General features: G+C 41.6%; 1 protein-coding gene across 8 annotated transcripts in view; it reads left to right on the top strand.

Annotated features, from left to right (window-relative positions):
- Positions 1–19,431, top strand: part of RBFOX1 (RNA binding fox-1 homolog 1) — a 1,470,150-nt gene that overhangs the window by 683,812 nt on the left and 766,907 nt on the right. The gene's annotated exons all lie outside the window — the stretch shown is intronic.

Below are 19,431 nucleotides of genomic sequence, written 5' to 3'. Positions count from 1 at the left end.
CTTCTAATGTGCAAGGAATGTAGCATCTATTTGATCCTGTTGAGATGACATGTGAAATCACAGGGCTTAAGCATTTTCAGCTAAACATGTCTTAGCATGTCACGTGAAACATTCCTAACCATGGTGGCTACATAACCACAGTTAAACATACTCCCTAACCATTTACTGCAAAAGGGTTAGCGGCCTAACCATGGCTTAGCCCCTTTGAGTCCACCAGATAACAATCTTGAGAGAGAGAGAGAGAGAATGAGTTGATTCAGCTATATAACGTGCACATCCAAAATCTCAGTAGTTTGTGAACACTTCCCTTTTCCTCTAATTGTCCCTCAAGCTAAGCCATACTTAAATCTTTACAGTGTTGCTGGTTTTTACTTTGGTTTTATACTGTAGTTTTAATCTTATGTTATGTTTTATTGTGCTGTGTTTTATGGTTTTAATTTTTGTGAATCTCCCAGAGAGCTTTAAACAGTATAAAAATGAAATAAATAAATAAATAAATAAGTATAAATAAACAAGGGTCATATCTTTTAGTTTCCCTTTGTTTGTTTTCTTCCCCTGTTCTTGTTCTTGTTCTTCCTTTTGGTTGCCCATCATTTTCAAATTATTTCAAAATAAAATCCCATCTGAAATATAGTTGAAGCAAATGACCTCTTGAGATTCTTCTCTTTTGTGGGCAGAGAAAATGGAGTGAACATTTCACCAAATTTCTCAAAAGGGGAAGGTAAATTCTCCAAAAGTTTCTCAAGAGTAGGGCTGCATGTGCCATGCACAATGGTGAGCCATATACTCCGGCAGCAGTGGGAATGTTGGATAGTTCACACTTTCTGGATGGAACACAGGCTCAGACGCAATCTGCGGTCGAAGTCCATAGATTTCTGAGCTTACAGCGTGAATCCAGGAGCAAAATACAAAACATGTTTGTCTGCGTGTGTACATTTTTAAAATGCATACATTTCAAAATAAGCTCATTTTAAAATGTGCACAGATACAATTCAGTCATGCATACATTTCAAACATTTCAAATATCCGTAGGATATTTAGTTGGGAAAATATCCATAAATTTCTCGTCTCTTGATTTCCCTTCCTCGACTCACGAGGGTCTTACTCTTATGCTGCTATGTTCCATCCATCCCTAATTCTGTCAGAGTGCCTCACTTTTGCAAACAGCTCTAATCAAATGCTCACAACTTCCCTAGGGAACTTGTGGCAGAGGTAAGTTTTGGGGGCAAGCACTTCCACGTTTGAAGCTCAGTCTGTTAGCTGCTATACTGCATTATTTCTGTGATGCTTGTTGATTTATCCCCCACGTCAGTGTTACGGGTCCTTTGAGCTGCTACTGAATTGTGCTTCAAATGACATTTCACAACCAATTTGGAGACTCTTCCTTGGCCAACTCTTCTGAGGAATTTCCAAAGAGGGAAAAAGATACAATTAGATTTTTTAAATTTATTTTTTTTAAAAGAAAAAAGGTACAAGTGCATAAATTTCCATGTGTGTTCAGCATTTCCCTCTGTGGGACCACAGAAGATATCAAATCAGGTTTGTCTAGCTGTACGTGGGATGCCATCATCTGATTTTCACCAAGTGTATATTTCCTTTGGGGGAGGGTCTAGACTGGTGAGTCTTAATAATACGATCCTCTTCTGTAAATATTGAGATTTGATGTTGGATGCATTAAAGGGGGAATAACATTTAGTGAGCAAGGGTGGCATTACGAGATTTGATAATTTCAGGGGTGGGGAAAACGTAACTGCAAAACGTTGCAATCACCAAGAGAAAACATAAATCACTTTTAAAGTGCCTCCATCCATAATGTTATGAACGTAAGATGAGATTAATAGACCTTTTCAACTATAATGTGTACAGCCTGTTTGGTGTCCAGAGAAAAAGTTCCTTCTGATGTAGAACCATATGTGGTCTGAAAGCCATCAGAGAGAGGGAGGGAGACTTCCCTCCACCCTCTTAAATGATGCCCCCTAAATGGCCAGGTTGTTCTGCTTATTTATTCATATTAAAAATTACGATCCCTATAGTGCTCTCAGGGCAGATAACAATACAGTATAAAGTGTTTTAATACTGTTCTTAATATCACTCTTACTATATTTTGTAGCTGCTACTGTTAGGGGCGTTCCTTGCTACATTTTAATAGCTGTGTGATTGAATATGATGGCATTCGTTTTGTTTTGCTTTTATGCTGCTCTTGGATGCTCATTTTATCTTGGATGTTAATGGTGGAAAGGCGTCCTGCACATTTATAGACATGAGCATGCATGTGGTTTGCAAAGATCTGTGCTGATAGCCATGACAATTGTTGGAAATACTGCAAGACAGGAGCCAGTGTGGTGCAGTGGCTAAAGTGTTGGACTGGGAGTTGGGAAATCCGGGTTCTAGTCCCCAGTCGGCCATGGAAACCCACTGGGTGACTTTGGACCAGTCACAGGGCTCATCTACACCAAGCAGGATATTCTACTTTGGAAGCGGTATGAAAGCGGTATATGAAATGCAGGAGCCACACTACTGCTTTATGGCAGTATCGAAGTGTACTACAGGGTCTACACTACTGCTTTATAGTAGTACTGAAGTGCACTGACAATGATGGGGCCCATCGACACATGTACACCACGCAGGATATAACACTATGAAAGTGGTACAAAAGCAGTATATGGTCTGTGTCATGGGCCCCAACAGTTGTCAGTGCGTTTCTATACCACTCTAAAGCAGTAGTGTGGCTCCTGCCTTTTATATACCACTTTCATACCACCTCCATAGTGGAATATCTGCTTGGTGTAGATTAGCCCACAGACTCTCAGCCCAGTCTACCTCACAGGGCTGAAGTTGTGACGATAAAATAGAGAGGAGGAAGAGGATTATGTATGCCGCCTTAGGTTCTTTGGAGGAAAAAAGGTGGGATATTAATGCAATAAATAAATAAATAATTTGTGGGTCTGTCATACGATCAGGGAAAGAGGTGTAGTTCAGCAGTAGATTACATCCTTTCCATGGAGAAGGCCCCAGGTTCAATCCCAGACATGTCCAGGGAGGTGATACCATTCCAGTGCCCTGACTGTGAATGAGTGTCTTCAAAACACACTTGTCCGTGATGGTCAAACTCATTGCCTACAGTACGTCATGGGATGATTAACGACAACGTGGGTCTTTTAAAAAGACTTGAATCCAATGTTTCCTATATAAGTTGATTTTGTAGAATTGACAAAAAAACCCCTTCAACTCCTAAAGGATCCCTCAAGTCTTAAAACTGTAGTATTTTATCTTGACACAGTAATGTGTTTAATATTTTATATTTTTAATTACTCTCATGTGTTATTATTGTTTCTGTAAAATTTTAGTAAAGAATTAAAAATATGTTAAAATGCACATTTTAAAATACACAAATTAACATGTAAGAACACACTAAGAGTCTTGTTGGATTAAACTAAATACCTGTCTAGTCCAGCATACCCCCTCCCCCAATTGGCCAACCAAATGAGTATAGCAGGTGTGGACAGTGTGTGGCTGTCCAGATGTTTCAACTTTCATTTCCCATGATCCCTCATCATTTGCTATACGGCCAGGCCTGATGGGAGTTATAGGCCAACCATCTGGAGAGCCATAATATGCCCACTGCCGTCCTATGAGAAGTCCATCGACAGGACAGAATCACTCCTATTCCTCAGTGGCTGTTATACAGAGCCATCAATAGTATGACAGGTAGTGTACTATCATCAGGAGCAGATGAAAACACAACAAATATTCCCAAACTGTTGCTAATAAAATTCCAAAATACAAGATATTGTTGAGCTTCTTAGCCAACTGGAATCACCCAGCCCACCTCCAAAAATGGAGGGGGTGGGGGAAGTTATGCTGAAACAAGTAACTCCTTACCACTCTTTGTAGAATTCACAATGGGTGTGCCACTGCAGAATAGTCCATACTCCTTGTTGCGTTTACAGTAAAGTCCTATACTTTGCTATTCAGGTGCAGGTTCCACAGAGTCCTATGAAACTTCCTCCCACACACATGGATGTAGGATTGCAACCTTAGTCTAACTTCAACAACGGTGGTACATGGAGCAGACAATCCTATAGATGGCCTCAGTATAGCTCATACATTACTCATATCTCATGTAAGGTAATCATGGGAGCAGCAGTCTTAACATAAATGCACTGTTCTATTCACAGAAGGAGCTTCCATTAATGGAAGGAGTCCATTGATGAAGACAAAGGGTCATCTCATGGATGGAGCTCTTTTGTGAATGAAAGTTCCCTCAGTGAACTGAGCAGGAAGTTTTCATCTAACCCATAATGTATGAATCAATCCTATTGTCAGGATTGTTGGCCTGTAATATCGGTAGTACCAGAACGTAGCTTATTTTCTACCCCCATCTCCAAAGAGGAAAATATTACATTTTTATTTATTTATTTATTTCTGTTTGTCTTGGCTAATCTTCCCTTGTATAGATGCTCTAAACATTGTTTAGATGAAAGTGCAAATTAAGAAGATTCAGAATACATCTCTTTTTTTATGTTGAAGGGGGGACCTTGTTTAATTTAATAGAAACACAAGTCTGGCAACTAGAATTTTCCTTTAGAGAGTGATCATGATGTGGCTATTAAAATGTTAATGCCCTGTTTGCTCTGCAGTGACATCTGTCCATATATATATATATATATATATATATATATATATATATATCCATGAATGCAGAGATATTTTTTCTTCTTGTATTTTGATTTGGCATCATGACTTTGACTCAGGGCCCAATGGTTAGTAGCAGAGCCAGGTTGCTTCTGAAAATCGGAAGAGTGGGGATATCACTGCACAGTGGAAGTGGTGAGCCAGAAGAGGCACACAGCACACCCTTCTGTTTGGGGAGCTTTTCCCAACCCTTGAAAGCAGCCTGCCTTTCTTTGCTCAAGTTGGGCATGGAATCATGGATGTAGTAGGGATGTATGAGAAATCTGTTTAAGTACAATTATGTCTCAAATTCCCCCTGTTCACAACTTACATGGATGAATGGAACCACAATCTGTCCATTTGGAGCAGGTCCTGATGTTCCCTTTGCCTACATCTCCCTCCTTTGCTCTGTTGTCTTTCTCAAAGGGCTGTTGATGTCAGTTAGCCCTGTTGGAAGGAGGACAGTCCAAGTAGAGCAGGCCCTGGAAACAAAGCCCTATGAAGAGAGACTGAAACAACTGGGCATGTTTAGCCTGGAGAAGAGAAGACTGAGGGGAGACATGATAGCACTCTTGAAAGACTTAAAAGGTTGTCCCACAGAGGAGGGCCAGGATCTCTTCTCGATCCTCCCAGAGTGCAGGACACGGAGTAACGGGCTCAAGTTAAAGGAAGCCAGATTCCAGCTGGACATCAGGAAAAACTTCCTGACTGTTAGAGCAGTACAACAATGGAACCAGTTACCTAGGGAGGTTGTGGGCTCTCCCACACTAGAGGCCTTCAAGAGGCAGCTGGACAACCACCTGTCAGGTATGCTTTAGGGAGGATTCCTGCATTGAGTGGGGGGTTGGACTCGATGGCCTTGTAGGCCCCTTTCAACTCTACTATTCTTTGATTCTATGATTCTATGATTCTGATCGTCCCTATACGTGCTCCTGTCTCCTTCATCCATTTCCCTGCCTCTTTTTTTTTCTTTTTAACATTTAATTAATTCACTTCCCTGTGCATTTGAATTGCATTTGCTGGATTTTCTTTTTCTTTTCTGGATTTGGTTCATTCGGTTTGGCATGTTTCATTTGTCTTTCCCTTTTCCACTGAGTTGAATGGAAGACTAGCCCAGCTAGTCCTGCCTGTAATGATGGTATTTTACTTCCAAATACTGTGAAATTTGAAGGCAAATTTCTACTCCCACAGCCCTGCCAAACCTCAACCAAATTTGCAAAGGGTCCCACTATCTAAAAGAATAGAATTCTCCACTTTTTCAATGGCACCACTCTCTCTTTTCTCCTCCTTGTGACCTTTCGGTAGAAGTTCATACACACAAGGCCATCAAGTGCAAGGCCATTAACAATAAATGGAAATGAACAGGGAAATAAAATGAATGGAATTTAATTTGTCCCCCCTATTTTTTTTTAATCTCCTTTCAGTTTCAATAAAATATGAATGAAAATTGAGTGGATGAATTCACATTATTATTATTATTATTATTGTTGTTGTTGTAATAGTATTTCCCAAATCTAGCTTTCCCTCATTTTTGCCCACCCAGAACAAGAATAACAGACTGTCTCACATGAGTATTGTGTATATGTGCATGCAATTTTTTACACATTTGTGTGTGTGTTTCTCCTATTATTATTGTTGTTGTTGTTGTTATTATTTCTTACCTGCCTCTCCCTTTTGATCGAGGTGTGGAACAACAGTAAATATAAAATACATAAAACTGAATTAAGAACATAATATACATTGTTAAAACATCTGAAAAATATTCTAAAAACATCCAAAAATTCCCCTGGATAGGCCTGCCAGAAGAGATCAGTCTTGATAGCTGTAGTTTTGTCTATTATGCACATTTTGTGCAAACAATTTTCCTAATTAATTGCATGTTAATATTCGTTTCACTAATATAAGAAGTTTTGTGTGCATGCTCTCACAATCTACACTTGCGGGGTGTGTGTGCTTCCTCTTTCTTTGCTTATAGAACCCCATTACAACATTTAGAGAAGTCCATATTCCAAAGGATAACTGAGTTTCTGTTCACATATTGATCCAAAAGTGCAAAATTAGTTAAATCCACATTAAAATGCAAACCATACAATTTTCTTCCCATCCTTAATTGATAGATCACCACCTTGTCTTAGCCGTCCTTTCCCCAAGCCCAATCCCATCATAGAGATGGGCTTCACAAATAGATTTATGATTTCATTGTAACAAAACATCTGTCTCAAATGTTCTGCATGCAATCAGAAAAATCTAGTAGAACCAGCAAAGTAGAACAATAAGGGCCGGTGCCAGACTATTTTGCGCCCTAGGCAAGTTGAGCTACTTTCACACACACACACACACACACACACACACCCCCAAAAATGTCAACTTTGGTTTTTAAGAACATATGTTTCCTGGAAAAAATAAGAAGCACAAAACTTGAAACTGCTAAATTTATTTTAAAGTGCAAGAAATATGTCATGCCAATTATAACAAACAAATTGGAAAGGAACATCTATGGGTCTAAAATGCATTATTTAACAGGAATATCACCTCCAAATCATCCCCCCCAACTCACACGTGCACGCACACGCACACACACACACACACACACACTCAGCATCACTCACTCCAAAGAAACACACGCATGAACACATGCATTCACTCAAAGACCCCATGCATGCCATTCACCCATACATTCTCTCTCTCTCTCTCTCTCTCTTCCGGGCGTGTTCTGGAAGTTTGAACATGGAGCCACCCCACCCCCCAATCCAGCGTCCCTGGCTTCGCTTCAGCTGGGCCGGGCGCCATCTCACCCGTCCAGGCCCAGCTGAATCCTCGGGCCAGCCCTACTCATAGCCAATGCGCATGAGTGCTGCACTGTACCCGGCGCCCCTCTTAGCTTGACACTCTAGGCGGCCGCCTGAGTGGCCTCTATGGTAGCACCGGCCCTGAGAACAATTCATTTTCCAAGTTCATCTTAGTACAGAGTTGGCATTTTGCCAAACAAAGTTATACAGCTTGCACATTCTATTTTTTAAGTACACCAACAGGTGGAATACATGACTGTGTACTAAATGGATTCAGTTTAGGATGACCTGATACACTGTAATTGTCACATTAGATCGAATTCCAGTATTGTTGTCTTTGTAAATTGCACTCTGAAATCTTCATCAACCAAACCATTACCTTTTTGTTTGCACAGTTCCTTACTAAAATCATACAGCTCTAAGCAGTCTGGAATATGACAAAGCTAAACTCCAGAATGAGTTTCAAATACACTCCATGGCTTTGACTCAGAACAAACTCACATGTGTTTTGCAGTTTCTGTGAAGTTCCTGCAACTGACCATTTAGTTTCCCCACCTAGATATATTTATATATTAGTTTCAAAATACCAGATATACTTTTTCTTAATAAAGAGGCCTGATATAGAGAATGATTTCTACTTATCAAAGTAGTTAATTAGATAGTGTAATCTATTAATTACATTTCATCTAATCCACTTATCTTTTCGGTGTGAAATTACCTTAGTACAACAATCTTGTTGAACATCCATTAAATGACCTCAGCTTTTATTATGACACTGTTGTCTCAATAAAGACTTGAATAACTATTTCATGATTTAGAGTCTGCCATAGAGAGAGAAGAAGAAATCATAGCAAACATGTGTTTTTTTACAAACATATAGTGTTGGGTGGTTGGGGGGCTTCTCAGTTTCTCCAGGCTGGAAAAATTGCGTTATTTCCTTGGGGAAATTGCATATTGCCATTAGCAGCTGCCATTAGTGTGGAGCAGGAAAATATGTGATTTCCCCAGCCTTGGGAAAATCACATCCCCCCCCCCCCCCCCCGGCACCAGTGGGGCCTGTGATGTTCTGATGCCTTATGTACAATGTGCAAAAGGGGATTTCAGCAGGTGTCATTTGTATATATGGAGAGCCTGGTGAAATTCCCTCTTCATCACAACAGTTAAAGTTGCAGGAGCTATACTAGAGTGACCAGATTTAAAAGAGGGCAGGGCACCTGCAGCTTTAACTGTTGTGATGAAGTGCAAATTTCACCAGGTTCCCCATATTTACAAATGACACCTGCTGAAATTTCCTTTTCAATCCAACTGTTAAAGATACAGGAGCCCTGTCCTCCTTTTCATAGGGTCACCTATCTAAAAGAAAGAAAGACAAGTAAAAGAACTGAAACAAAATTCCCACCCATCCCTAGGGGAAGGCCTGGGGTCGTGCAAATCAGCCCTGCTTTCGAAGTTACGGGTGGGTGAACTTGCCTGTGCTCGCCTCAATGGGCACTCACTCTGCCCCCGTTGCCTGCCCCCATTTGCCAGGCTGCATGGGCCTTCCTGTGTCAATGGCTTCCATGAATTCCACACTTCCTCCCTTGCACCAATACCAGCCTTAAAGGAACATCCGACTGGGGGGGGGTGGATATAGGGACATCCACTGGACTCCCAGACACAGCTAGGTACTTGTGGCATCCCTATCCAAAGTAGGGATATACAAGAATTTCATTTCACCTGTGATCTCAACTTGCCCTGTTTGCAACCCCAGACATAGGCTAGACCAGGCCTATATACCGGGATTGTCCCGGGATCATCCCTATATATCCAAATGACACACAGGATCCTGGGAGCAGGCAGGGATGACCCCTCCATATGCCTGGGATAATAATCCTTAGGTCTAGCTAAGGCCATATACACAAACGGGACTGCATTGTTCAGAAAGTTCATTCTTGAACTTGCAATCTAAACTTCCAATTGTGTTCATTATGTTTTTTTAAAAAATGTGTTGTCATGCTCACTTGGAGGCGGGGAAAGTGCACACTTTGGATTAAAAAAAATGAAAAGGAATTGGAAAACAAGTTGCAAGCGGAAATGGAGTGAGTTTAGAGGTGGAATTTGAAAAATCTGGGCAAATTCAAGCATCCGTGGGTCTCTCATTCCTACCTCAAAGCCCCTTTATTCATAGTGGGAGTATCAGACTTCATGCATTCTGTGCAAAGGTCCGAAGAGAGTTTCTAAGCCCATTTAGCTGAATGGGTTTAGATAAAAGACCCTATTAGACTTTTGTGCTGAGTCTTTGTGCTGTACCGTGAATGGAGACGTTAAGCAAAGCGCTTCAGTAACTGATCTCACTGCCCTCTTCACATACTAATTCCGAATGCCTGAAAAGGGCTAAAATTCCTTTCGAGACCTCTTGCAGTAGGTGATCCTGATATTGGAGAGCAAGCCAGGCCATTCCAGGTGTTCTAACGCTGATAGATGCCATCTTAGGAGAATATCGGATAGTTTCTTTTGACGTAATTATAGGAATCCACCTGAATGAGGTGTGAATGTGTGTGCAGATACAGGCAAACACGCCAGAACCTGGCATGAATTGTAGCAAATTCTGAACTACCACCTGTACTCACATCAGAAATAACCTTGGTGTGAGTAACGAAAATATATAAAATCATACAAATTATTCTTTTCAGTTGAAGGCGTGTGGTTCAGTTATTTCACCTGCAAATAGCAGAGTATATGAATCAGTGGTAACCTAATTATAGTTATTAGACAGGTGTGTCCAATGTTGCTTCTTTATTTATAGGGGTAAATCATCCCTGAATTGAGCAATAAAATATGAAAAGTGTAGAACCAATTAGGCATGCCGAAGAAAGGAGAAATTGGGGAGGGGGGGAGAAAGAACCCTCTGGAAAGAGCCGAGTGAAATAATTATCTGTTTGCTACACCAAGTCAGCATTTTTTTTTGCCAACTTTTTAAATAAGATTATAGAAGATGAAAAGCAAGAGCTCGCTTCAGCTTTTAAGAAAGATGTAAGCAATTTTAAATTGTACTTTGTCCCCCGGGAGAGGGTTGAAAATATTTCTAGTAAATTAAAATATAATAAAAGCATTTGCTGTGTGAAAACATTTTTCATATTAATTGCTTAATTTCTGTTGATGCTTAATTATAGGTCTCAGGGGCACAAGGTCAAAACCACATATTGTTGTTTGGAAACGGTGTACTCTGTGTATTATTTTTTTTATTGATCTAATAACTTTTTTTGGTTAAAAATGTATCCTGCATTTCTGAATTCTGCACGGGTTGGAAACTATTTAGTCTTTGGCCTAATTCTTGCTGAAATGGTCAATATGTCTCTGTGCTGTAGCAGACCGTGTTCTAGGCTTGACCATTGCTCATCTTGTCTTATAATATCTAGCAGAGATAGATTGATGAATTGGGACCAGATGTTACAATGGCACAGCCCTATGCATATTTCGACAGGGAAAATGAATACAACTCCCAGAATCCAGCAAGCCAGCCGGACCTGCTGGCTGGGACCTGCTGGGAATTGTAGGGCTTTTTCCCCCTGTCTAAACATGCATACAATTGCACTTTAAAGGCACCATTGTCTGGGATGCTTAGATGGCTTATAACCTCTAGCGAAGGAAGGCTGGTTGGTTGATTGGGACCTAGGGACTATAAATGACTCTTTGGATGGGAGGATAGCTCTGGCTGCTCTTAAGGAGGGAGATGTATGTCCAGATTCATGCTAGACCTACAGGACTGTGTCAACTATTGATTGGTTACCAATATACCCTCTGCAGACAAGGAACTTTAGTGGTTGGTGGCTACCAACTCCCAAGTGTTCTTGGGTGATTATCAAGAACCACTTGGGTCCAGTTTCAGGTTGGAGAAAGGTACAGGAACAGCTTTGATCACTCTAATGGATGATGTATGCTTGCAGAAATAGAAGGAGAATGGAACAGTGGGATGTCTCAACAGCTTTGATGCCATCAGCCACCATTATGGACAGGCTCTACGGACTGTGGCTTGAAGGAATGCTTTGCTCTGGTTTCATTCCTTCCAGGGTGGCTAGTTCCAGAAGGTGGGGGGTGAGAACTATTGCTGTAACCCATGGCAGTTATATGATGGTGTTCTACATAGTTTTCTGCTCCCTGCATGCTATATGTAGTCACTGAGTGAAGTCAACTAAAGATTTGAAATGATTTGTCACCATTATGCTAGTGACCCCCAGCTCTGTAACTCTTCTTCATGAAAATTCAGGTGATGTTGGGAGAGGTAAACAATTGGCCATTATCACTAATGGACCAGACGGGAGCCCAATCTAGACAAGGCTAGTGTTGTGCCCCAAAAAATCTCCCACATTTTCCAAATCATTCTCATTCAATTTGATAGCAAAGAACTTGCTTTTGGAACCAAATTCAATGGTGAAGAAATTTCAGATAAATTCTCATGGGTTGAAGTTGGGTTTCTTGTGCTTTCCTCACTGAAGAAGTGGCCAAGAAGTTTGTGTGCGAGTATCCTGTTTTCCATTGTACAATCATCTCTCTGACAGTCAGGAGCCTCCTCAGCTTCCTACGTTTCAATTAAAGCCCAGGGGAAGACATCATGAGGTAATTCCTCCCACAGGGCCTTTTCAGATCAGGAAGTGTAGGCAGGTTTGGATGCTAGCTGTGATTAGGTAAGTTCTAAAATACCACACTATATATATATATATATGACAATAAGACAAAATAATGGAAGCTTTTTTCATGGAAGAAAAACACTTTCAGGAAAGTGGAGGATAACAATAGCTCTTCTTCTTCCCTGGAGCTAAATGCAACACTACCTGCACTGCACAAACACACACTTTGCGATTGATGCAAAATGGCGGCCAGCCTGCCAAGACAGCTGTTACAACACACACACATACACATACGCACACACGTACACGCACACACATACACACACACACACACACACACACACAAGAAACCCCAAACCCCTCTAGGAAAAAGGAAATAAGGTGTTCTACCAACACCATCGATAGTGAGTCCTACCTCTGAGGAAGAGTTGATAATTTTTCCTCCCCATAGGAAAAAAAACCAGTGTAATTTATCTACTCACAAATAGGGCAGAGAATTTTGAGAGGCCCCTTGCATACAGCTGTAGATAAAACAGAGACATTTGGGGTGGTTGGTTTATTTCGACCAGGAACTGATGTTCAGCCAGGTGTGGGCAAGATTACTCTCTTCCTAAAATATCCATTTTGCAGTCTCGGGGTGCTGTTGGAATCTGAAACTGTTTTGGGAAACTGCGGCAGTCTGTGTGGTACAATGTGAAACAGCTTTCACTAGCTGAAGTCAGCAACTCATGAGTGGCAACTCCTTCCTGGACAGAGATAGCTGTAGCACAGTGTGATGTGGCTGCAAAAAAGGGGGGGGGGAAGGAAAAAAGAAAGAAAAACAAATGCTATTTTGGGCTGCATTAATAGAAGTATAGCTTCCAAATCATGCAAGGTACTGGTTCCCCTCTATTCAGCATTGGTTAGGCCTCCTCTTGAGTACTGCATCCAGCTCTGGGCACCACACTTCAAGAAGGATGCAGACAAGCTACGGTGTGTTCAGAGGAGGGCAATGAGGATGATCAGGGGTCTGGAAACAAAGGCCTATTTGGAGAGACTGAAAGAACTGGGCATGTTTAGCCTGGAGAAGAGAAGACTGAAGGGAGGCATGGGGCATGTCTACACCTTGCCTTATGCTGGGAATCATCCCGGGATCATCCCTGTACATCCATATGACGCACAGGGGATCCTGGGGGCAGGGAAGGAAGATCTCTCTATTTCCCTGGGATAACCAGGACAGCTTTTAGCCTAATTTTTCCCACGGTCTCTGGATCGTCCTGATACCGTGGGAGGTGCAGGCTGCCATCCCAGTTTCATCTTGGCTCCTCGCTCTTCATCCTGGGCATGGGGCACAGAGCTCTTCAGGTACTCTGTTCCCATTAGGGGTGGGGTGGGGGAGCAGAAGCAGGTGTTTCCCCCCTACCTTTGGCGGAGGAATGCCCTTGCGCTCCTCTTCTGGTTTTTTTTTTTTTTTAAGGAAATGGTGGCCACGCCATCCTTCCAGGACGTCGTGCTGCCATCTGGACACTCAGGGAAGATTTCAGAAACTGGTAAGTCCACGATCCTTCCCCTACACCCTTGTGGTTTAAACGTGCCCATGATGACACTCCTCTAGGACTTGATAGGTTGTCACACAGAGGATGGTCAGGATTCACTCTCCATCATCCCAGAGTGCAGAACACAGACTAATGGGCTCAAGTTACAGGAAGCCGGATTCCAGCTGGACATCATGGAAAGCCTCCTGCTAGCACAGTACGACAATGGAACAAATTCTCTTGGGAGGTTGTGGTCTCTCCCGCACTAGAGGCATTCAAGATGGGGCTGGACAACCATCTGTCATGTATATTATAAGTGGATTTCTTGCATTGAGCAGGGGGTTGGACTACATGGCCTTATAGGCCCCTTCCAAATCCACTGTTCTTTGATTCTGTTATTCTATGACCCATGCCTGTGTAGCTTCACATTTAGTTCACTACAATGCATTGAATGTTGGCCTGCTTTTGAGGATGTATGCATTATATCTCACATGTTTTGAAACAGCTCCATTGGCTTCTAGTCCAATGGTGGTTTCGATTTCAAAGCCTCAGTTTGTTTCTGGTGAGGAGATTTTCCCAGTTCACACCTTGCAAACCAAAGATGGACCTGCGTGCAATATGCAGTCAAAATCCATACATTTATGAGCCTGCAATGTGAATTTCAGATCAAACAAAATGTGTTTGACAGCATGTGTAATTTTTAAAAAAAAATGCAAGAAAAATGCTCACAGACACACTTTAATCATTTGGTGAAGAACATGGACACAATTGACACAAACATTTTGAAAAATATCCACAAAAATACACACAAATTTTCAGGCCAAAAGAAATAAACAAAGATCACAATCTGAGAAGGAATGAGCTTTGAAGTGCAATTTGGAGAACTTTGATGAACTTTGATGCACATCACTGACAAAGCCCCAACTCGCCACCTTCTTCTGCAAGAACATGTTTGGATGCTGAGATGGTCCTCTCAGACAGATCCTGCTTTGACTCTTACGGACTTATGAGTGGTTAAAAAACCAGGGCTTTTCAGTTGTGGCATCTCTGAAATTCCATCTCCAAGAAGGCTTGTTTTATGCCATTTTTTCTTTGCTTTGCTTTGCTTTTCCTTTCTTTTTCAACACAATACCAGCAAGTCTCTATTTTTAAAATTATTATATACTTTCATCTTTTCAATGCCAGTTGAAAAACATTTTCATTTGCCCAACCCTTAAGGGTTTTTTGTTTCGTTTGTTTTTAAAAAGGAGCCATACCCTTGATGTTACCCTGGTTAGGCCTCATCTACAGTATTGCATCCAATTCTGGGCTCCACAATTCAAGAAGGATGCAGACAAGCTGGAGCGTGTTCAGAGGAGGGCAACCAGGATGATCAGGGGTCTGGAAACAAAGCCCTCTGAAGAGAGACTGAAAGAACTGGGCATGTTTAGCCTGGAGAAGAGAAGATTGAGGGGAGACATGATAGCACTCTTCAAATACTTAAAAGGTTGTCATACAGAGGAGGGCCAGGATCTCTTCTCCATCCTCCCAGAGTGCAGGATACGGAATAACAGGCTCAAGTTAAAGGAAGCCAGATTCCAGCTGGACATCAGGAAAAACTCCTGACTGTTAGAGCAGTATGACAATGGAATCAGTTACCTAGGGAGGTTGCGAGATCTCCCACACTAGAGGCCTCCAAGAGGCAGCTGGACAACCATCTGTCAGGGATGCTTTAAAGTGGATTTCTGCATTGAGCAGGGGGTTGGACTCGATGGCCTGTAAGCCCCTTCCAACTCTGCTATTCTATGATTCTATGTTTTATGATGGAATTCTGCTCTGCCGTGCTTTGCTCTGTGTGTGTGTGTGTGTGTGTATCATTGAAAGCCACACTGAGAACTTTGGCTCAAAATCACCCAATACATAATCATAATTAAAAACAAATAACAGAGCGATCTTATACATGTCTACTCGGAAATTAGTCTCATTGGGTTAAATTTGGGATTATTCCCAGGTAAAACGTATAGGATCGAAGCCTAAATCTTGACTAAGGTTAGTGATTTGTATTCCCTGCTCCCCCAAGAATTCTGTTGTGAAAACCCATGTGGTGCCTCTTGCGATTCCTTGGATGTTGCTCCCAAGCAGAAACTTCTAAATTCATTCTCAAAGTGACCAGAGTCCATCTTTTGCAACTCTTTTTTTTCCTGCCTCCCTCTGGGGGGGCAGAGCTTGAAATCTGGATCATATCAACTGCCTAGGCTAGAGGCCACTGCGTTCTGTTTTAATTGTGAACTGCCCAGAGAGCCTTGGTTATTGGGCAGTATAAAAATGTAATAAATAAATAAATATGTCCTCCCCTGCCCACCACTCAACTAAACATGCACACCAACAAATTACATTGTACCATTCTGGTGGATTTTAATACTTAGCCACATTGGGAACTAATCTTGGCTCAAATGTGGGCTACAAATAAATACAACTAATTTGGACAAGATTTGATAGTAACTTTAATGATGATCCCCTGTTTTGTTTTGTTCTTCTCCCCTTCTAGAAAGTATTTGTCATATGTTCATGCTGACTTGATTGCTCTAAGCGGATGACTTCCAGTCTTAAAGGGCTGAAATAACTCCCCACCATTCTAAAATGTCATCTCCTGGCTTAGCCAGTTTGACCTCGGAAGTGCTGTAAAATGCTTGTTTCCTCACTGAGATGACTCTAGTGGAGCTCATTGCAATCATGATATTATAGAGCTGGAAAAAGTGCAAAAAAGGGCAACTAGAATGATCAAGGGGTTGGAACATCTCCCCTACAAGGGAAGGTTACATCAACTGGGATTGTTTAGCCAAGAAAAAAGGAGACTAATGGGAGACATGATAGAGGTGTACAAAATTATGGATGGTGTGGAGAATGTGGACAGGGAGACATTTTTCTCCCTCTCTCACAATACTAGAATCCAATGGGGTCATCCCATGAAGCTGGTTGCTGGGAGATCCAGGACAAATAAAAAGAAGGACTTCTTCACACAGTGCATAGTTAAATTATAGAACTCACTACCACAAGATGTAGTGATGGCCACCAATCTGGATGGCTTTAAAAGGGGGGTTGGGTGAATTCCTGGAGGCAAAGGCTATCAATGGCTACTAGACCTGATGGTTGTATGCTATCTCCAGTATTCAAGGCAATAAGCCTGTGTGCACCAGTTGCTGGGGAACATGGGTGGGAGGGTGCTGTTGCACCATGACCTGCTTGTTCATACCTGGCCGATGGCTGTTTGGCCACTGTGTGAACAGAATGGTGGACTAGATGGACCCTTGGTCTGATGCAGCATCAGGACACTTCTTATGTTCTTATGATATTATTATTATTATTATTATTATTATTATTATTATTATTAGTATTAGTATTAGTATTAGTATTGTTATTGTTATTGTTATTATTATTAGTATACCGCCCCATAGCCGAAGCTATCTGGGTGGTTTACATATATTTGCTAAAACTAAGGAAGACATGAACATAGTAACATAAGTAGAACCATGGTGGATCAGAGCAAGGTCCATCTAGTCCAACATTCTGTTCCCACAGTAGCTAACCAGCTGTTGACCAGGAATCCACAAACAGAACACGGGTGAAAGAGCATCCTCCTACCCATGTTCCTCAGCAACTGGTGTATATAGGTTTACTGCCTCTGAGACTGGAGGTAGTGCATAGCCATCAGGACTAGTAGCCATTGATAGCCTTCTCCTCCAGAAATTTATCCAACCCCCTTTTAAAGCCATCCAAATTGGTGGCCATCACTGCATCTTGTGGTAGTGAATTTCAGAGTTTAACTATGAACGTGTGAAGAAGTCCTTCCTTCTATCTGTCCTGAATCTCCCACCAATCAGCTTCATGGGATGGCCCCATTGTGTTCTAGTGTTATGAGAAAAGGAGAAAAATGTCTCTTTAGCCACATTCTCTACACTATGCATAACTTTGTATGCCTCTATCATGTCTAAAATGTTTGAAGACTGTAGCTGTTCTGTATGCTAAAGACCCCACAAAGGCGATTTTGCCAGACTAAAGCTATTGTCCCCTATAAAATGGCATGGTTGAAACTGAAGAGAGATCTATTTCCCTTAAGGAGTCAGGAAATCATATCAGACCCATAGGGCTTCCAGTTTGGACCCCCAGGTATACCTCGTGCTTTCCTTTTGGCTTCTGCCATTCATCCCTGACTTGTCTTTACTTCCCCAGCATATACAGTGTGGCAAATTTGAGCATATTTTTTTCAGAACAGAAAGGAACTAGGTCTATATACAGACATGCAAAATGGCACAGAAAATGCTTCAAGCGATTTGCTGTATTCTTCTGGCCTCGTTGCATTACAAAGGGATAACTGTTTGTTATCACTACTTTGTCTCAGGCTCAAAAGAACCCCTACAGCTATTTAAATAAAGTTACATTGTATGCTGTGGGCGAGACAGGTCCAAGGCTTTACATTTGCTCCAAGGTGATGAGGGACAACAAAGTGCATTTCCCCCCCTCTTCTTCTTCTCCAGAACCTGGGCTTTTGATCCTAACTTACAGATTGTAAGGAGGCCACCAGAATAAATGCTGAGTACAGTTCAACTACAAAAATGGGTGCAAGTGCAATATACTAGCTGAGATCATCTTCAGGGGTCATTCTCTGTGAAGAGAAGTCCAAAAGGAAATGGGGTGGGTGGCTGCCAGGAAGAGGGCCTTTTCTGCTGTGGCACCCCAGCTGTGGAATGAGCTCCCTAGAGAGGTTCGTCTGGCACCTATTTGTGGCACCTGGTGAAGACCTTTCCCTCCCCCAATGTTTTAGCAACTTGGTGTCCCCAGGATGTGTTAGACTGTAAGCCCCATCATCCTCAACCAGCATAGAAGACAGAAATGGAATTTTGGATCTCTTCTTTAACTGTGCACTATGAGAGGAGGAGTAGACCTGCAAACTAGCTATCCTCTCCCTTAAATGGAAATATTTAATGAGAAAATATATATATATTTTTAGAGTGTGGGGGGGGAAACATTATACTTAAAACAGTTTGAACAATTAACCATAGTAGCAAATGAAAATAATAGAGGAAAACCGATCCAGTTAAACTTGTACTGCAGGGTCTGGCTACACAGTGTGTGTGGGTAGGAGGGCTAAAGTCTCCCCTTCCACTATTCCCTTCCTACACCAGATCTTGATACGGATCAGGTCAGCTTGTGCCTGCAATTTATGTTTAAAAGTGTTGTTTGAACAGTGTCATGTCTAGGAATCTACGAATTTGGCAAAATCCATTCTGTCTGCATTCCCTTGTCTGTTCCATTATCCACTCATGGATGGAACTGGTTTTTTGTTCCACTGTCCACTCATTGACAGAATTGGATTGCTCCGTTTTTTTCAATTCATGCAAATTCACATTTGTGCAAATTTGCAGATGTGCAAATCCTGCCCCCTCCCTCACCCCTGTGCATTTTCATGTTTTAGCCTATGGGAGAAAATGCATATATCTTTGGCTATTTTTTCTTTAAAAATAATGTTTGTTTTACATATTTTTCTGCTACTAAATTCACATAAAATTCCACAAAACAAAAACGAAAACCAGTCCGCAAACCTGACTTGGGAAAAGCTGGTCCACTATGAAATCCACGAGTCAGATTCATAGAAATATGAACTCATTTGATTCCGTTGTAGATTTCTCTGACATCCCTGGTCTAATTAAGCCCTAAAAACATCCTCCTTGCAGTGCATTAGGCAAGACATTAAATCTTTTCTGCCCATACTTTAAGTAGTCCAGGTGCTTCAAGTTCCAGATCATTCAGATGCTACCTTGATGTCCACAATTAGCTTTTTAGTGGTAGTGATAAGGGCCTTTTTCTTTT

This window comes from Elgaria multicarinata, chromosome 17 (assembly GCF_023053635.1).
Source record: "Elgaria multicarinata webbii isolate HBS135686 ecotype San Diego chromosome 17, rElgMul1.1.pri, whole genome shotgun sequence".
In the NCBI taxonomy this organism is placed as follows: domain Eukaryota; kingdom Metazoa; phylum Chordata; class Lepidosauria; order Squamata; family Anguidae; genus Elgaria; species Elgaria multicarinata.
Note: the sequence above shows the minus strand (reverse complement) of the source record. Positions and strands in the feature narration are given on the sequence as shown.